The sequence below is a fragment of the Chiloscyllium plagiosum genome, unplaced genomic scaffold (assembly GCF_037043375.1).
Source record: "Chiloscyllium plagiosum isolate Xiang-an unplaced genomic scaffold, Cpla_swu_hap1 HiC_scaffold_13, whole genome shotgun sequence".
NCBI classification, from domain to species: Eukaryota; Metazoa; Chordata; class Chondrichthyes; order Orectolobiformes; family Hemiscylliidae; genus Chiloscyllium; species Chiloscyllium plagiosum.
In genome coordinates this window covers 64,073,860-64,093,886 of record NW_028270151.1, presented here as the reverse complement: position 1 = coordinate 64,093,886, position 20,027 = coordinate 64,073,860, and the positions used below count along the sequence as shown (strand labels likewise).

Genomic DNA, 20,027 nt, shown 5'->3' with positions numbered 1-20,027 from the left:
TTTTCCCACATTATACACTATTTACCAACCTTTTGTCCATTTATTTAACCGAACAATATCTCCCAGTAGTCTGATATTATGCCTTAGTATATTCACTCGATCTTTGCTACTGAACCCATATCCCATCAAGACACATACTCTACCAATCTCATTGTTGCCTTAAACATCTTTCCTCACCTGCTGCCATCACTACACCCTTATATCCCAAACTCCAACCTCCATCACAATTAACCCTGCATACCCTCTGCGCTGTGTCCCCTCAATCACAAAACATTTCACCACGTTTTGTCCACCTGCACCAGTAGCAACAGTGCTGTCACCTACTTTCACCTTACTGAATTCCTGACTGTCTCTCATTATAGGAGAAGATAGCCCATAATAGGGCAGAATGAGCTGTAGAGACATAGACCCCTGAATGAGATCACCTGACTGGATGCCAGACTGTGGTTGTTCCCCTGGACAGATCTTGGAGGCACCTCTTGACTTGCTGTGCCGCAATCCCCTGACTGACAGGTGCCTCCATGGATATTGGTGAAAACTACATCCTAAGATCTTGAGACATGTCTGCTTGCTTACCTCACATGCAAAGTATTTGTCATGTAAGCTGCTAGCATTTGGTAAAGGTATGAGATGGATGCAGCACATTGCCATACAGCAAGATATACATCCCCTTAAGTGAGGACTGCTGACCAGCAAGGTAAAGTGCCTGGTTGTGTGGCTATGTTAATTGTTACCACAAGACAGGGAAAGGCATGGAGGCTGTGAAGATGCAGGTAAGTGCAAAGTTTGTAAGCACTAAGCGAGCAAATAAGCAGCCCTGAGATACACCCTGATCCAATGCATGCTTGTTCTGGGTGCAAAGTGTTCATGCTTCAGTCTTTTAATCCTGTTTATGGCTATGCTTGCAATCCAAGTCTGTGTTCCCAAACTGTTCTGCAAGTGTAGTGAAGAGATGCCATAATGTTCATGAAAGGTTGGTTATTGCTGGATGCCAAGCCATGGATGAGAAACACATGTGGCTGGTGCCTGTGATTGTGCAAAGATCTGCAGTTCCTTCATATGAAATATGGACATCCTTCAGAACAAATGGTGAGCTGAATTCACCAGGCACTTGCTCTGATGTCCATGTTGAGTTTTTCCATTGTCTATTTTGTTTGGTGAGTTTGATAAAATAGAAAACTGAATATTAATGAGATGAGTTGGGCCATCAACAAGGCGTTTAACAAACAATGATTCCTTTTAATTAGCAACTTGCTGCTGTTTGATGAATAGCATGCTACACTGCATGTGAAAACATGAAAGATGTAGCAATATGTTCCCAATATTGAGATAGACTCACCTGACTTCTCATCTGACTCTTCCTTAAACTTCATCATCACTTACATCACTCAGACCCCTGTAAGATTCTGCCCAGTAACAATGTCTTTCATACCAATGTAACTTGCACCTAGTTGCTATCGTGCTGTAAACTACATCTTGCTTAAAACAAGAGCCTTTTTCCTGTTTAACTTCCAGGAGATTTGCCTCTGTCATATGAGACCAAGCTGGTCCTGTGAATCCCTGCCAGAAAATGATGATGAGCTGTAATGAAGAACTCATAATGCCACAAATACCACATGATATTGTCGGTTGGAGGGAGAAAGAAAGGGAAGAGGCCACGTGCATCACCGTCAGAAATTGTGAAAGCATACATATGATTCCGTAGAATATACTTTGAATACATTTTATTGTAGGACAAAGTTCACAATAAAAATAAATTTGATCTTTTTAATTTCCCCTTTTTCATGAAGATGCTCAGTCTTGCTGTTATAGTTCATGGCTGAAGATCAGTGTCGGTAGGTTATTATTCTGCAGGGAAGAACAAATCTAAGTTTAATCTCAGTATTCACATCTTCAGTGAGAGTGCAGGATAGAAATGATAAACAAACACTTGAGTTCATTTTTGATTCCTCCACCTCAAGTTCAAGTGGCCCAAAGGTCACTCCACACATCCACCCAGACAACAGAAGCCAGGAATTGAACCTAAGGTCTTGTTTGATCTGTGTGACTCACTACCAGGGCAGTTAAAGCATTCATTCCATCAACTCAATGAGAAGAAAGTGTTTCAGCTCCAATTAGAATCAAACTCTGCTGATAAGAATGGTGAATATGGGCGAAATTAATTTACACAATGTTGCTTCTTACTACACAGACTTAAATCAATTCTCTGTGTGTCAGTAATGCCAGTTGCCCCTCCTACACAGCCTGGGCAATATTCTTTACTGATATCATTGAAGAAGATTGCGTAGGTCACTCAGGTAGTTATCTATGGTATTGCCTACCCCAAGGAATCAATGGCGGCACGGTGGCACACTGGTTAGCACTGCTGCCTCACAGCGCCAGAGACCCAGGTTCAATTCCCGCCTCAGGCGACTGACTGTGTGGAGTTTGCACATTCTCCCCGTGTCTGCGTGGGTTTCCTCCGGGTGCTCTGGTTTCCTCCCACAGTGCAGGTCAGGTGAATTGGCCATGCTAAATTGCCCGTAGTGTTAGGAAAGGGGTAAATGTAGGGGTATGGGTGGTTTGCGCTTCGGCGGGGCGGTGTGGACTTGTTGGGCCGAAGGGCCTGTTTCCACACTGTAAAGTAATCTAATCTATATGTAGTGCTATTTGCAGGTAAAAACTGCACCATGTAAATTAATTTCTCCCCCTCAGTTTTATTTCTCAATGACAGTTGACCATGGTCTTTAAAAGGTTTTGCTTTTGTTTATGTTAAAAGCAGCAAATACCACAGCTATACAATAGATGTGGCATAATTGTTAATCTCTGGCCATGTTTTGGGACTGTAGCCACAAACAGAGAATATGCTTCACGCTGCCACTCTGGATCCATGCCCATCATTTCAAATATTGACATTTTTTGGCTTTGTTTCTATTCTACTGAGCAGCATCCTGTGACATTTTCTTACATTTAAAGCATTATAAAAGTTATTGTTTTTGTGTTAAGATTGAAATCTAAAATAGATGGCCATTTTGAAAACAAATTGGGATAGTACAAGATTTGAAATTTTGTCAAATTTATCCAAATGTGACAGTAAGTGCTTTAAACCATCAGAATTTACTGTGTTAGATATTTGAAGATGTGTGAAAAAATATCAAAACAGGCTGGAATAACTCTGGATCTTTCCAATGGTACTGAGTGTTATAAGAATATACAATATTCCATGGTGATACAGGCAGATTAGGCTGATCCATTTAGGAACTTACAATAATTTTAAATCAAGTAAACTGGCATCAGGCAGTACTGTAAAATTCAGCTTAGGTAAATGTGTGTACACGATGACATATAGGATATGTCCTCTAAGTACAATTTCCTGCAGAGTATAGCTCTGAATGTGCAATTGACTGTTTACCATAAAAGTTACCATAATTGGAGCCACAACATTTCTTTTCTGGTACCTCATGTGGTTCACTAGCTTCATTTTCATGACCTCTAGTTTGGTGGTAAATTGATAAAAACCACATGTGCATGCTTGGATTTATGTTTGCATATAACACAAGCAGTAAGATATCAATCTAAACAGGACTACAAGGACAAAGATTTATTGCCCAGAGTGTAATATACTTAGTTCTTGAAATAATCTATAACTAGCCTATAAGTGTCACAATGAAACATTAAATACAGTGTTTGAAAGTCATTAATTGAAAGGAGAAAAATCACACATATTATGAAACTTTGGTCTTGTCACTTCTTTCTGTAGATTCCTCCAGAGAAACACTAGTGCAGACTTATACTTGTTGTTCTAGTAAGACGGACGCTAGTTTGGAAAATGTTTTTTGAAAATTAAAATGGTTTTAACATTGCATTACCAGCTGTCTGAAAATATTAAAAGAAAACTCTATCTGCATAAGACTTCCTCTACTCCTGACACAATATAATTTGATATTATTCTAAAACTACATCTATTGCCTTAGCTCATGTTGCATATAAAATGTAAATTACTATGCTCTCCTAGTGTGATCTTGATATGCATTATTTATTGTTATGCTTTTTTAATCGAAAATTCTGCACGACACAGAAAGAGACCACAGTGTCTGGAAATTTCATTTTCCAGTGTGTTATAAATTGACATTCCTTTAGCCTTGACCCTAACTTGACACCAAGGTAAACATTTTTATTGTAATCCTGAAGTCTAGCCTTTAAATAATGGTATCCGATCAAACTACATTTTGATCATGATTTACAAAACTTCCTGATTTTGTTCTAATGCTGTTTTATTTAATAGGAAAATGACCTTCAGTGGGTTGTTAAATTCCAGTCAGGTACTGAATTTACTGATTGCATTATAAACTGTTTAATTATGACACTCAATATGTAAATATCCTTGTAGAAAGGATAATGAACACTAGAAGCTTTTATATTTAATCATTACCTGGGACAAGAATATTTGGAAATTTCCGGGTGAAAACATTCCAATGCAGCCAACTTTATACTTCGCACTGAAGTGTTACATATTCTCAGTTGTGTTCTGCATTTATGAAGGGAGCAATTTTGTTTTTGGTTGTTTACAGGTGAGCATCATTGTCTGGCCCAGAATTTATTGGCCATCTCTAGTACCCCTTGAGAGGATGGTGGTAAGCTGCATTCTTGAACCACTGCTGTCCATGTGCTGTAGGTAGACCCACTATGATGTTAGAAAAGGAGGTCCTGGACTTTCATCCAATGACACTGAAGGAGCGGGCAATATATTTCCAAAGTCTGAATGGTGAATGGCTTGGAGGGAAACTTATAGGTGGTGATGTTCTCATGTATCTGTTGCTCTTGTCCTTCCAAGTAGAATTGGTTATGAACTTGGAAGTTGATGTCTAAGGAGCCTTGGTGAATTTCAGCAGCGTCTTGTAAATGGTGTACACTGTTTCTATCAAGGCTGGTTTTGGAGGGAGTGGATGTTTGTGGATGTGGTGTCAACCAAGTGGGCTCCTTCGTTCCGGATGGTGTTAAGCTTCTTGAATGCTTCTGCATGTTCATTCACCCATGCAAGTGGAGAGTATTCTAACACCTTCCTGACTCATGCCTTGTAGATGATGACAAGCTTTGGGGAGTCAGGAGGCGAATTACTCACTGCAATGTTCTTAGCCTCTGACCTTCTCTTGTAGCCAATTACTTTATTTATTAGAGTGTTTGATCTGCTGTGTTTGTACTTGTATTAAGATCAAATATAGCATGCCTCAAACGATATGTTTCGACTATTACCTGATCAATAGTTTGCTCATTGATGTTCAGTTTGGGTTATACTAGGGCTACTTGACTCCTGACCTCATTGTAGTCTTGGTCCAAACATGGATGAAAGATCAGAATTCCATGTCCTTGTTCAATGTGTGGCATCAGTGAACAGAGCAAAATCAAAATCAAAAGGAACTGGGGAATAAACACATTGATTTAGATCCTATCTAACTTTACTTGAAAAAAAGAACCAGAAATAACATTACCCACCTTAAGAAACCAAGACCTAAAAACAGAGAGGCGAGACATACCACCAGCACTTCACTGGATACTTTCACTGATGATGTTACCTAGTATGGTGATGAAACATCTGAAGACAAACCTTCAAGCTCAGGGACCTAACTTACTTATTTATCATCAACCTGAGCTACAAATTTTCTCAAAAACCACAACAGTATAATAGTACATAAACATAAATCACAGCATGTGTGTATTTTTGCAACTATTGCAAAGCTGAGCTCAAACAATCCTCTCAGCTAATTACATAGTTGGAGAAAATAACAGAGTAAGGAATCTGATGGATTGGCTCAACTCTTCACTGTTAGCCTAATAAATGAAGATTAGATGAGCATTGGTGTACAATATAGTCAGAAAGAAGGCACCATTGAATTTATATTTCAATCAAAGTGTGCAATTAAGGTCCAAGGAAGAATAAATCAAAACTGCTATATATTGACAATTCTTTATCCAGCAAAATTAATGTGCAACAGAAAAATAATAAAATGTAATAGAATATTTTCAACACCGGAAGAATACATTTTTCAAGTTGCCAGTTAATTAAAACGATGGGACTACCAAATAGATATAAATACAACTGTAAATGATGCAAAGACAGTTAAATCTTTTAATAATAAATATTAATATTAAATTCTTTATTACCAAATAATGGTGCAGTTTTAAGTGTTTTAGGGCAAAATAATTAAGCTACTTGATTTGGTTGACATGTGATAAATCTAATTTTAATCTCAAATAGATTTAGGAAAGTTATTAGTTTTAATTCAGCTTTTATTTTGTTTTGGTGGGCTGATATAATAACTTCCATTTACAGTGCTGTTATGTCCAAAATGACATCCACATATATATGCACAATTTTGGTGCAGGTCATGACAGTTACCATTTTGGTAAATGCCAAAATTAAAGGTGTTCTTTACCAAATCAGCAGCAAATATTCAACTACTTGCATGAGAAAAGAGGACCTTATGCCTGCTTCTTCTCCCTCTTGCAACTCTCCTTTGTACCTGAGGCAATCAAAGCAAGGGCTGATTGCCTCTGAGATAATCAGCGCGAAGCAGCATTGAATGAAAAACAACCAGTGTTTAAAATCATTGCCACTCTTGGTCCAGAGATCTCCCACCTTATGCTCCAAGTCATCGCTGGGCTCTGGCTTCACTGTCTCAGATCTCTGACCCAATGCTCAGAGCCCTCTCAACAATAAAGTTTGACATTCAAAATTTGTGAGAAGATTTGTAGCTCGGGTGCTCGTTGTTGTGGTTCTGTTCGCCGACCTGGGAATTTGTCTTGCAGACGTTTCATCTCCTGTCTAGGTGACATCCTCAGTGCTTGGTAGCCTTCTGTGAAGCGCTTCTGTGATGTTTCCTCCGGCATTTATAGTGGTTTGTCTCTGCCGCTTCCGGTTGTCAGTTCCAGCTGTCCAACACAAAACGACACAACCTTAGTAGCCACACACGCAGATGACAAGCAACATGAGTTCGACTGGGAACACTACTATTATAGGACAAGCCAAACAGAGAACAGCCAGGGAATTCCTAGAGGCATGGCACTCATCCACAAATTCAATCAATAAGCACATCGACCTGGACCCAATATACCGACCACTGCAACGGACAGCTGGAACTGACAACCGGAAGCGGCAGAGACAAACCACTATAAATGCCAGAGGAAACATCACAGAAGCGCTTCACAGGAGGCTCCTAAGCACTGAGGATGTCACCTAGACAGGGGACGAAACATCTGCAAGACAAATTCCCAGCTCGGCGAACAGAACCACAACAAAGTTTGACATCCTGTGATCTTCTTCCAAAATATCCAACAGCCTTCTAATTGCTCTCTGAGGCCCAGTATTTTTCCTCCAGCTCTCTAGTCACACTCTAAGGCCAGCTCTTCCACCTGTACAACATTGTGAGGGTGCTCAATTATTTACTTTAACCGTCAAAGAAACTTGAGTGAGCTCCTACCAGGGTTCCCTCTTTTTGACAATAGGATCTAAGACCTGGAATGTACCTCACAGACGTCTGGGCATCAATCACTCTGCAGATGAAGTGTCCAAAATAGATGCTATTGAATTTCTAGGTCTTAAAGTTTAATTTTATATATTTCATTTGAGGTAAGTTAACACATTTGAAAGCTCTAAGTATCTCGAAGACGGTTACCTCAGATTACAACAGGATCTTGATCAGACAAACCAACTGACTCAGAAGTGGCAGATGGAGTTCAATTTAGATAAATGCGAGGTGCTGCATTTTGGGAAAGCAAATCTTAGCAGGATTTATACGCTTAATGGTAAGATCCTAGGGAGTGTTGCTGAACAAAGAGACCTAGGGTCATAGCTCCTTGAAAGTGGAGTTGCAGGTAGATAAGATAGTGGAGAAGGTGTTTGGTATGCTTTCCTTTATTGGTCAGAGTATTGAGTACAGGAGTTGGGAGGTCATGTTGCAGCTGTACAGGACATTGGTTTGACTACTGTTGGAATATTGCATGTAATTCTGGTCTCCTTCCTATCGGAAAGATGTTATGAAACTTGAAAGGGTTCAGAAAAGATTTACAAGGATGCTGCCAGGGTTGGAGGATTTGAGCTGGAGGGAGAGGCTGAACAGGCTGGGGCTGTTTTCCCTGGAGTATTGGAGGCTGAGGGGTGACCTCATGGAGGTTTACAAAATTATGAGGGGCATGGATAGGATAAATAGACAAAGTCTTTTCCCTGGGGTCGGGGAGTCCAGAACTAGACGGCATAGGTTTAGGGTGAGAGGGAAAAGATATAAAAGAGACCTAAGGGGCAACATTTTCACACAGAGGGTGGTACATGTATGGAATGAGCTGCCAGAGGAAGTGATGGAGGCTGGTACAATTGCAACATTTAAAAAGCATTTGGATGGGTATATGAATAGGAAGGGTTTGGAGGAATATAGGCCGGGTGCTGGCAGGTGGGACTAGATTGTGTTGAGATATCTTGTCTGCATGGATGAGTTGGACCAAAGCGTCTGTTTTTTGTGCTGTACATCTCTATGACTCTATGACTATCATCTACCTTTCCCTGTCTAAAGAATCTAGAATTAAAATGAATTATGATATGGACTTTTTAAAGTTTTAAGTTGTCTTCATTAATTCTTACTCTTTATTTTCGTAGCAAGATGTGACACAGAAGTATATGTATTTGACTCACTAGTTGTTAGATAACTGTTAAAGGGAAATGTATTCTATTAAATTACCTCATATTTCCTGTGAAGAGTGAGATATGATGACTGATTGCACAAATGGAATGCCTTAGGTAATATCAACATTGAGCCATTCAAAGGCAGCCCAGGATAATTCCTGAACTGTGTTAGGTTAGCTACTCACGTAAGAGTAGATTGCTACAAGTGATTTAACATCGCAGGACTCAAAACAAAAGATGTAACCAGACAAAGTTTCTGCTCTAATTCCATATGTATTTTCATTACATGAGAATAGAAGGAGATTAAATTTATGGCTAAAAATGGCCTAGTGGGCAGCAAGGTGGCACAGTGGTTAGCACTGCTACCTCACAGCGCCAGAGATCTGGGTTCAATTCCCGCTTCAAGCGACTGGCTGTGTGGAATTTGCACATTCTCCCCGTGTCTGCGTGGATTTCCTCCGGGTGCTCCAGTTTCCTCCCACAGTCCAAAAAATGTGCAGGTTAGATGAATTGGCATGCTAAATAGCCCGTAGTGTTAGGTGCAGGGGTAACTGTAGGGGTATGGGTGGGTTGTGCTTCAGCGGGTCGGCGTGGACTTGTTGGGCCGAAGGGCTTGTTTCCACACTGTAAGTAATCTAATCTAATCATTCAATTTCCAAGATCTTTGTAGAAAAATGACTTCAGGAATTCCAGGATGGTATTTGATGCCTCTGAAAATACACTGTAAGGCCCAGTGGTGAAAGATGGCACCTCAGGATCGGCAACATTGTCGTTGGCTGGGTCCGGTGCTGGTGGTGGCAAAGCACTGGCAGGACAGCACCACAGCAACATCCACTGCAGTGATAGTCTCAGACTCAATGTGCCTGGTGTGGGCAGTGGAGAAGGTGAATAGGCCTAGTGGCAAAAAATGGCACCTGAGGATTGGTGACTTCAATGTTAGTTGGGTTTGGTGAGACAGTGATGGCATAAATAGATGGAATTCTCTATGAGCTATATCTTTTCATTTTGTCTTATTCTTAATCTATTAAAATAGAGCTGGATTATAGTGACAAATGAAAGCTTTTATTGTAATTCACTATAAAATGTACATTACAATAAATCATTCATTCTTAAATGCAGGAGATGAGAGGAGGAATTTAGGAATAAGCAGCTTAAAACAAGATAGAACTAGTGCAAGGCTATCTGACAGTTGTTTGTTGTCCTGGAAGAGTTCACACCGAAATTCCTTTGCTTTTTCACAAGCCTCCAGTCAAACATATCAGAATCAAATCTGATTTGTCATTCTTAGCTTCTCAACTGAATGACCACACAATAGAATTCATTTGACACAACATTTCCCATTCAGTTAATTTTTTTAACCATGGTTCACTTGGTTGCACTCTGAATAACAAAATTCTGCATTATAGTCCCACTCCAGAGCTTCAGCACCAATTCAAGGCTGACTTCACAATGCAACACAGAGCAAATACTGCACTGTTGGAGGTACCACCTTTCAGATGAGATATGAAACCTATCTTTCTGGTTAGGTGGATGTATAAGGTTCCTTGGTACTATTTTAAAGAAGTGCAGAGGAGCACTTTCTGATGTCCTAGCCAATATCTATCCCTGAATCAAAACTGCAAGTTCAAATTATTTGGTTGTCATCACATTGCAGTTTGTGGAGTTTCTCAGTGCATGTTGGTTTCTGTATTTCCTATACTACCACAGAAATTACATTTCAAAAGTGTTTCCTTAGCTGTAGAGCACATTGAGATGTTGGTTGGTCATGCAATCTGCAATATAAATGCAAGCTATCATTCTCTTTTCTGCTTATTCCTTCCGTACCTTTGGGTACCCAGCCAAATCTCTCATTTCCCAACTGTATCACCTATGAACTTGAATTTCATCATCAGCATGATGCATTGCTTAAGTTATCATTCAAGTCATCATGTACACAGAAAATGCACTGTGCTAGTACTGTAAATAACATAGATAAAACATCACACTGTCAACAACTCAGCAATGTTTGTTCTGCCAGCAACTCAAATAACACATAGCACTATTATTGCCCACCGTGCAGACAATGCATGCTGGAAATGTTCATACCTTAGACAATGCATAGAGCTACCATTGTCCAGATCTCAGCAACACACAGCATTAACAACTTCCATTGTTCTGATAATATCTAGCTTCTAATATCACTCCAAATTCAGATAGTATGCATCATTAACATTGATTACAGTTCAGCCAACACACTGCATTAACACTGTCCATAACTCAGATAGAAAACAGTGCTTACATCCCCTTAGGATTTTCCATTTCCTGTTCCATTTAGATTGTGTGTTCTTTTATTGTTCTCAAGGATTTCTATGAATTAACTTTAACATATATAATGATATATTATGCTGCCATGATCCTTTCCTTTAAAACAAATTACATGCTCAATAGGTTGGTGATCACATTAAATGGCATAATGCAAGGTCTTCTCCCCAAGAATTGGAAGTTCTTGTTTCTACTAAGCTGTCCATTGATGCAAAACACTTTTCAAAGAAAGGAGGGGACTGAGAAAATAGATCAACCTGAAATAACCCTGCAAATTTTAAACTGGTCACTTTAGGGCAGGTCAGAACCTAGGATCAAATCACTTATACAATATATTTGTGAATGTTACACAACTTGATTAGTAAGGAGTAATCAAATAATTTCATTGGGAATCATTCATTAAAAAGTAAAGAAGTAAAATGCTGCTGTACTTATCTTTTCAAAACCATATTGCCATGTTGTAGTCACAAATAACACTGTCATTCTTCCAGATGTAGCCTGGCAAACATTTGCTTGTTTCCCCAAGGCGCAATGGCGCAAGGCACCATTTGATAATTTTGATTGTTTTCATATATTGTTAAATCAGAACTGTGATTATATGTTTGGTAATTGAGTAGAGAATAGGAAAAGATTTTTCAATCATTGGATTTGCATTTCAACTGCAGAACCTTGCTATACAACAGGAGAAAACAGGTGTAAATCAGTTTAAGTCCGTAATAGGTTTGCATTCAATAGATTGTGCTTTACTGCTCCCAAATGACCTCCATCTATCTTCCTTAGCTGTAGAGGTGTGTAATTGAACTGAGGAAAAGATTGAATAATAAGGTTCTGGATGGCAGTTGCACTGCATTTGCTAATGACATTACATTGCACTGCATTCTGAATGTTAACCAAATAGTCTGTTATTCAATCTGATACCTGCAAATAAACCAGCTAAATAGCTCATAGAAATCTCAAAATAACAGGAAGCAGATTTTCTCTCTGTGATTCCAACACATGCTGGGTGTCTGTCTGCAGCTAAAAACAATGGAAGCAAGTGAAACACCATAGATATTGAGCAGATTACAGACTATTCTTACTTAATTAAATTGGAGACTTCTTTACATAGGTTTCACAATTATTCTGTTGAGTTTTGCACATTCCAAAACTAGTGCTGCTAAATCAAACTCTGTCAGCCAATTAAAACAGGAGCAGGAATTACTTAAATATGTGAATTGGGAAACCTTTGTGTCCATGTGAGTTTGACATGTCACTTTTGTGGGCTGTCAGAAAGGAAAAATTGGCAAGCAGTTTCACAAACAGTACTTAAAGAGAACTTTGCCTCCTTTATGGACCACCACTTGGATGTTTTAGTTCTCTGTAGTAGCCATGATTCGGAGATGCCGGTGTTGGACTGGGGTGTACAAAGTTAAAAATCACACAACACCAGGTTATAGTCCAACAGGTTTAATTGGAAACACGAGCTTTCAGAGCGCCACTCCTTCATCAGGTGGTTGAAAGAGCGGTGCTCCGAAAGCTAGTGTGCTCCCAATTAAACCTGTTGGACTATAACCTGGTGTTGTGCGATTTTTAACTTAGTTTTCTATAGTACTTTTTAACCAGAAGCAGCCACTGTGATTGTGCCTTGAAAAGGTAAATTATTTATTTTTCTTTCAATGCTGCTTGGCTATTGCAATCTTATTTCTAATTCTGCAAAGTCTGTTTAGAATAGGACCTCCTCCATAGATGAACCAGCTGCCAGAACAATCATTTATTTGCCCTGGCACACAATTTTCCATCGTTAACAAAATTAATCATTGATTTAGTAAGAAGTTGGTCAGTGGGTTTTAATGAATTTCCAATCAAAACTGATATCAGCAGGTCGGAAATAAAATAGACCACATTTTCCTACCAGAATCTTGTTGATGATTAAAGTAAAGACCTGCACATTTTTTAGCATTTCCTAATCTGATGAGTGCAGCCAAAGAGGGCAAATGATGTTTCTGCAGTTAGCTGTGAACATGCAATGTGTGAAAGGTCATTCAGAGTGATGAAGGTAATTCAATAATAAAATTGAATTCTTCAGTTTGTGTTAAATTAGCTGGTCATGCCTAAAGCTGTAAATGACTATTGGCATTGTTAATCTAGGGACAGGGGAAAAACCATGCTTTAACAATGGACCAAATGTGTATATGTGAACATTGTATGGGGACAGAATTGGTCTTGGATGTATTGACACTCCTTTCCCTCACCACTGAATAGCTTTCCAGCATTTAAAGTGTGGGATTACTTGCCTTCTTTCTGACTTCTCTGAACCATTGGTTGGTGTCTTCCAAATAAAGCTAAATCCAAAGAAAAATGGTACACCTCTCTCTTTCTTATATCCCTAACCTTTAAACTGATGAAATCATAAGCCAAATGTTAGACATGAAAGAAAAACAGAGCAGTTTTCAACAATGTGTCTCCTTGCTTTAACATCAATTTTCTTGAATAGAGAGATTTGTATTTACCTAGCCTCTTTGCCAAGGCTTAGACATCTCAAAGCATTTAATAGCCAATGAAGGATTTATGAAGTGGTGTCATGCGGGTATTCAATGTTTTGCAAACAGAGTTGAGCCTCAACTACTCAGTTTGTACTTATGTAATATTACAGTCATTATGTTTATAATGCATGTTCTCCAATTGTGTTTTGCTTCTTTCACGCAAGCTCTTCCATGTGTTTTTCCAATTTTTCTCCAAGCAAGCTGAAACAAATGCTGTGGTGAGGCCAGATACAATCTTGAAGCTGCTTCATCTAACTGCACAGGATGTGAACTTGGAGAGTAACAGATGTAATGAAATCTCATATTCAATTAGCTGCAGAATCATTTCCAAAGAGCAAGAAAAATAATTTTTAAAATATGCTGCACTATCCTGACTAATGCGCTTGATTAACATTTCCTGGCTTGTTATCTGATTCTGACAGCTGTGGGCTTGAGTGCAGTGTGTTTCCCCTTGCTACACCAGGTTCCTTGCCAGACCTAGCTGGCTGGCTGACTGCCCTTGTGTTCCTTCACCTTTTTTACTCCTTCTGTTCCTAATCAATGAGTAAACAATTCTTCTGGCCTATTACTCTATACCATCATTTACCATGAAGTGTATCAGTAAAATAAATTCCCTCACCTTCACTTTGGAAAACAGTTTTAAAACATATATTTCCTAATATTAACAATATTGATTGGGACAAACAAGTCTGTTTGCTGTATTATCTCCCTCCCTCCTTTGTCAACACTAAATGGAGTGATTTTGTCCTATTTCTTGTTCTGAGCTCTTCAGAGTCACTTCATAAGTAATTTGAATTCCCAGTGACCATCTCAAAAGGATAACACGACAAATGTTTTCATGTTTTAGGACTTTTACTGTAACAAGTGAATGGAAATCAATGCCAACTAAACATTGTCTATAATTTAGTGTATTTGTTGACTTTAAGCAAAGTACTGTCCTAACTTCCTGACAAGACCAAATTCCCATGTTGCATTACACTGCACTCTCCACAGATTTTTAGTCTTTACAAGAACAAACCTAAAGTAATTTTCAGCATCCAACAAACTTGCTTTTCACTGTTTCACTGAGCCAAAACATCTAGTGCCCATCAATAGTAGATTTTCTCAGTCTTCTGAGGATCTCCAAACTGACTTCTCACAAAAAGGCCCATCTCAGTTACTTATTTGTCACACCAGGACAAATATTCCAGTGTCCAGCAAGCAATACAAATTCCATCTCTTCAGTTGTAACGTAAGGATGAATTGTTGGCACAGATAGGGACAAATATGCATAATTTGATGTGTATTATAGAGCTATAATATATGATTGAAAGGAGGTCAAGACTATGATCTGAATTTTGAAGGGTATTTATTGTATTAGAAACAACAACTCTATAATATTGTGTTCTCTGTTTTTCTTTTGCTCCATGTATTTAATGGAATAAATCTCAGGATCTCCTCTCAATTTTCCTGCTGTAAATTGAGTGTTTTATCCACAATTGAAATGCACATTGCTTCAGAATCAGTTTAATCAGCTACATCCTGTTAACTGGATCAACAGTCTCTCAAAAATAGAAATCAACATCTTGAGCTCTCAAACAACCTTCCATGGAGACCATACTGCTAATGCATAAAGCTCTGTTAATGAGAGAAATAATGCTGGATGCCATTGATCCTGCCATAGTCTTTTGAAATCAAATGCTGATATAGCTTGGGATGTTAGTCCCATTACTAGGCATTTGACAAACGTGCTACTTGAAATGTATGGTATGCATGAAAAGTATTCAGAAAATCACATATATTTATTGTTTAGAGGAAATTACATCATTACTATATATCTTCACTATATATGAATATTCTGTAGTTCTGTTAAACAGCAGGAAAACTGAATAATACTTTATGGTAGACACAAGTCTTTTGGTACTCTATTGTTTCCAAGAGAAGGCAATTTAAAGTTATCTGCCTATGACAAGTAAAAACATCGGTCAAATGAAATGCATCTTCCTATATCTTAGTTTATTTTTTTACCCAGGTACAAATTATGTGATGCCATTTGATGTGTATTCTTGCAATTTTTCCTCTTTCACTTTATCTATCACAAGATGCGAGCACCTTGAGCATCCATACTTTTTCTTGAGAAGATGGTGGTCAGCCACCTTCTTGAACTGTCAAGAGCAGACCACATGGTGTAGGTTTACCAAAAGTACTCATAGGTAATAAATTGCTCGAATTTTAATTCAATGCAATGAAAGAATGATGACAAGTCAGGATGACATGTGACATTTTTTTTTGTTCTTAGTATATCTACATTGCTGTCTAGGCCAGCAGTTATTGCCTTTCACTCTAGAGAAGATGGTATTGGACTGCTTTCTTGAACCACTACAGTTCTTGGCGTGTACCAACACCCATGGTGCTTTTAGGTAGGGAGGTTCAGGATTTTCATCCACTGACAGGGATCGCACAGCAATATAGCTCCAAGGTAGGATGGTGTGTATTTTGGTGGGAAACCTGCAGGTAGTGATGTTGCAATGCATATTGTGCCTTTGTGTTTCTAAGTGATATTGGTCACTAGTTTGAATAGTGCTGTCAAAGGAAATTTGATGAGTTACTGAAGTTCATTGTGTGGATATATAAATTGCTGTCACTGGATATTGGTGGAGGAAGTGAATGTTTAAGATGGTGGATGTGATGCTGAGTTGTGCTGTATGGTGTTAAGCTTTTTGTGTTGTTAGAACTGCAGTCATCCAGGAAAGTGGAGACTATTCCAACAAAACCCTGACTTGTGCCTTGTATATGGTGGACAGACATTGGGGAGTCATGAGGTGAGTTACTTACTACAATATTCCTAGCCTCTGACGTGCTGTTGTAGCCATAGTATTTTTCTGGGTGTTCTTGTTCAGTTTCTGGACAAGGGTAACCCGCAAAATGTTGGTAGCAGGTTTCATTGAGGGCAATGCCAAAACTCATTCTTGATGGAGAATAATCATTGTCTAGCATTTGTGTGGAAAAATTTACCTACCACTTATAAACCCAAAATTCAATAAGGTCTTCATGTATACAGATATGGACTACTTTAGTATATTAAGAGCTGCAAACCAGAACTGAGTGTTGTACTGTCAGTGAACATTACCAATTCTGAATTTATAATGGAGGGAAGGTCATTTGTGATTCAGCTGACCATGATTGGTTTTAGGACACTGGTTAAAGGACCACCTCGCGTGATGAGACAGAACTGAGATGACTAGGCTCCAATAACTGTTATCATAGAGTCATAGAGTCCTACAGCACGGAGATAGCTCCTTTAGCTCAAACTGATCAATGCTGACTAAAATATTCATCCACACTAACACCATTTCCCTGCATTTGGCCCATAAACTTCTAAACCTTTCCTATCCATCTATTTGTCCAAATGCCCTTTAAATGTTGTTAATGTACCTGTCTCAACCACTTCCACTGGCCACTCATTTTATATGTTTATCACCTTCTGTGTAAAAATGTTGCCCCTCAGGTTCCCTTTTATTCTTTCCCCTCTAACCTTAAACTGATGCCCTGTAACCTTCAATTTCCCCAATCCTGGGAAAAAGACTGAGGTATTCACCCCATTAACGCCTCTCATGATTTTACACACTTCTATGAGATCCTCTCTCAATCTCCTACGCTCTAATGAACAAAGTCCTAACTCATCCAACCTCAGACCATTGAGTCCTGGCAACATCCTTGTAAATTATTCTGCATTCTTTCCAGTTTAATAACATCCTTCTTATAGCAAGGTGGCCAAAACTGAACACAATACTCCAAGTGCAACCTCACTAATGGACTGCAACATAACTTCACAAATTCTACACTCACTTTCCATTATGTTGGGTATCACTATAACCAATGGAGAGTTTCCCTTATGACCCCTATTAACTGTAGCTTTCCTAGGGCCTTTTGATACCCACATCAATTATTAAAGCCAGAAGCTGTCACTTTCACCTTACCCCTGGAAGTTGGATCTTTTGTCCATGTTTCAACCCAGTTGCATTAAAGTCTTAAGCTAAGCAGTCCTGGTGGAACCTAAGTTGAGCAAATTATAAGTGAATATGTGCCAATTAATAGCATAAAGTCATAGAGTCACTCTTGATGCCGCTAACAAATAAATGTAGATTAGTTTGATTGCAATTGAATTCTCCTGATTTTTTTTGGAGGCAGGTCTTACCTGGATGATTTTCCATATTGGCTAGATGTTAGTGTTGTAGCTGTGCTGGAACAGCTGGCTTGGGGTACAGTTAGTGCACTCAATGGTTTCTTGATTTCACATAGATTGAATTTAACTCGCTGAAGACTGGCTACTTTCTCAATGTGTCTTCAGGCAGGGGCTAGATGGATCATTCACTTTACATTTTTGGCTATATTTGATTACAGCTGCCTGCTTTGGTTTTGTGAACTATGTGATGGACTCTGCTATCATTGAAGATGGTGATATTCATGGAACTGCCTCCACCATTTGATTGTTTCATTGTCCATTGTTATTCATTATTGGAATTGGCAAGGCTGAACAGCTTTGTTTTGATCTTTCAGTTATGGAATGCTAAGCTCTTTCTGTAGCATGCTGCTTGTGCTGTTTAGGATACAGGTAATTCGAGTTGTAGCTTTGCCAATTTGAAACAATTTTATTGTGCCTAGCGATCCTCCTGGCATGTTCTCCTACAGTCTTCATTGAACAAGGGGTCATCCTCAGGCTTAATGGTAATAGACAGAATCGAGACGTTTCCTGTCTCTACAAATCTGACCCTGGAAAATGTTTCATTCTTTAGCATGGTCAATCCACCTAACCGGCTCACCTTTGGATTGTGGGAGGAAACCGGAGCACCTGGAGGAAACCCACGCAGACACAGAGAGAATGTGCAGACTCCACACAGACAGTCACCCGAGGCTGGAATCAAACCCGGGTTCCTGGTGCAGTGAGGCAGCAGTGCTTACCACTGAGCCGTCATACTGCCCAAACGTCTATTAAAAACCTTTCAAAAAATGATTATTACTATCATTGCACCCCAAAAGTCTTCATTTCAAAAGCACCTACAAATAAGTGTAATTAGTGAAAATTCATAGCCCATTCTGGAAACATCTCAACTTCAAAGGGAGCTTTTTTAAACACGTGCAAAATATTACAGGTTCTTAACTCCATTGAAAAAAACCTACACAACTGAATAGAAACTCATGACATTTGTATTTGTATAAAGGTCAACAATTGCGAGCAGTAGTTCCTTAAACTAGCTGATATACATTCTACCTGTAACTCCTTTTTTTAAAATTGAGAATTTGAAAATTGGTTTAAAATAATCTCTTGTAGCTATTGTAAGATATATTTCAGATTCTGATATTTTTAAATGAGGAAGGATTTTTGTAAAGAAAAGTATGCTCTAGTTCTCTTATTGGTCATGCTTCAGTGAGTAAAAGTTTGAGCTGAACTTTCTGATTTTCTTTGGCTAAGTATCAAGTTCATCAAACTTCACTGATAGCTTCTCTATGCAAGGCCTGGCAAGATGTCTTGCTTCATTTTTTACAAAACTCTCCTTATTAACTGCTTACTCTACCCACAAATTGCCCCCTTACACATTTCTAGCCCCATTCTAACATCTATCATTCGTGGAAAGACTAGATATATGCTGAAAGACAGGTAGCCCTGGCACCATCTTTAAAAGCTCACTACAAACACACACACACACACACACGTATACCCTTCAGCAGCAACATCATGGGTCAGATATGCCACAAAGATTCACTGCTCATGGCAATAATTGACACCTCGTCTTCACCATGGACATCCAGTCCCTTCACACATCCATCCCCCATATCAACAGCCAAAAAGCCCTCTGTTTTTTCCTCTCCCATCATCTAACCAGTCCCCCTCCACTAACACATTCTATTGGCAGAACTTGTCCTCACCCTCAACAACGTCTCCTTCGAATCCTCCCACTTCGATCAGACCAGAGGGATAGCCATGGGCACGCACATGCGCCCTAGCTGTGCCTGCCTCTTCATAATATATGTGGAATAGTCCATCTTCTGTAGCTACACTAGCACCACCCCCCACCTTTTACTCTGCTACATTGATGACCGTACTGGCGCCACCTCATGCTCCCACGAGAAGTTTCATTAGGTCATCAACTTCACCAATACCTTCAACCCTGACCTCATGCACAATTTTCGACATGCTCCCCCCCACCTTCCAGGACCACTCTGTCTCTATCTCCAGTGATTGACACAACACAAACATCTATTTCAAACCAACCTTGACTACACCTCCTCCCATCCCCCCCTGTAATAACATGATCCCTTATGCCTAACTTCTCCCCCTCTGCCGTATCTGCTCCAAGGAGGTGCAATTCCACTCCAGAACATCCCAGATGGCCTCCTATTTCAAAGATTGCATTTTCTCTCCCAGGTGGTCAACAATATCCTCTAGCGCATCTCCTCCACTTCCTGCACCTCCACCTTTGAATCCCACCCCTTCAACTTAAACAAGGATAGAACTCCTCTGGTTCTCAACTTCCACCTCACCAAGCTCTGGATACAGTGTATTATCCTAT

At 39.3% G+C, this 20,027-nt stretch overlaps 1 long non-coding RNA gene across 1 annotated transcript in view; it reads right to left on the bottom strand.

Moving 5' to 3' along the window:
* Positions 1-1,712: 1,712 nt before the first annotated feature.
* The window catches only part of LOC148148328 (uncharacterized), a 120,368-nt gene continuing 102,053 nt past the window's right edge, over positions 1,713-20,027 (bottom strand). Inside the window, exon 3 of the long non-coding RNA XR_015759040.1 lies at positions 1,713-1,848. This is a non-coding gene — a long non-coding RNA (uncharacterized LOC148148328). The remainder of the gene's footprint in view (positions 1,849-20,027) is intronic.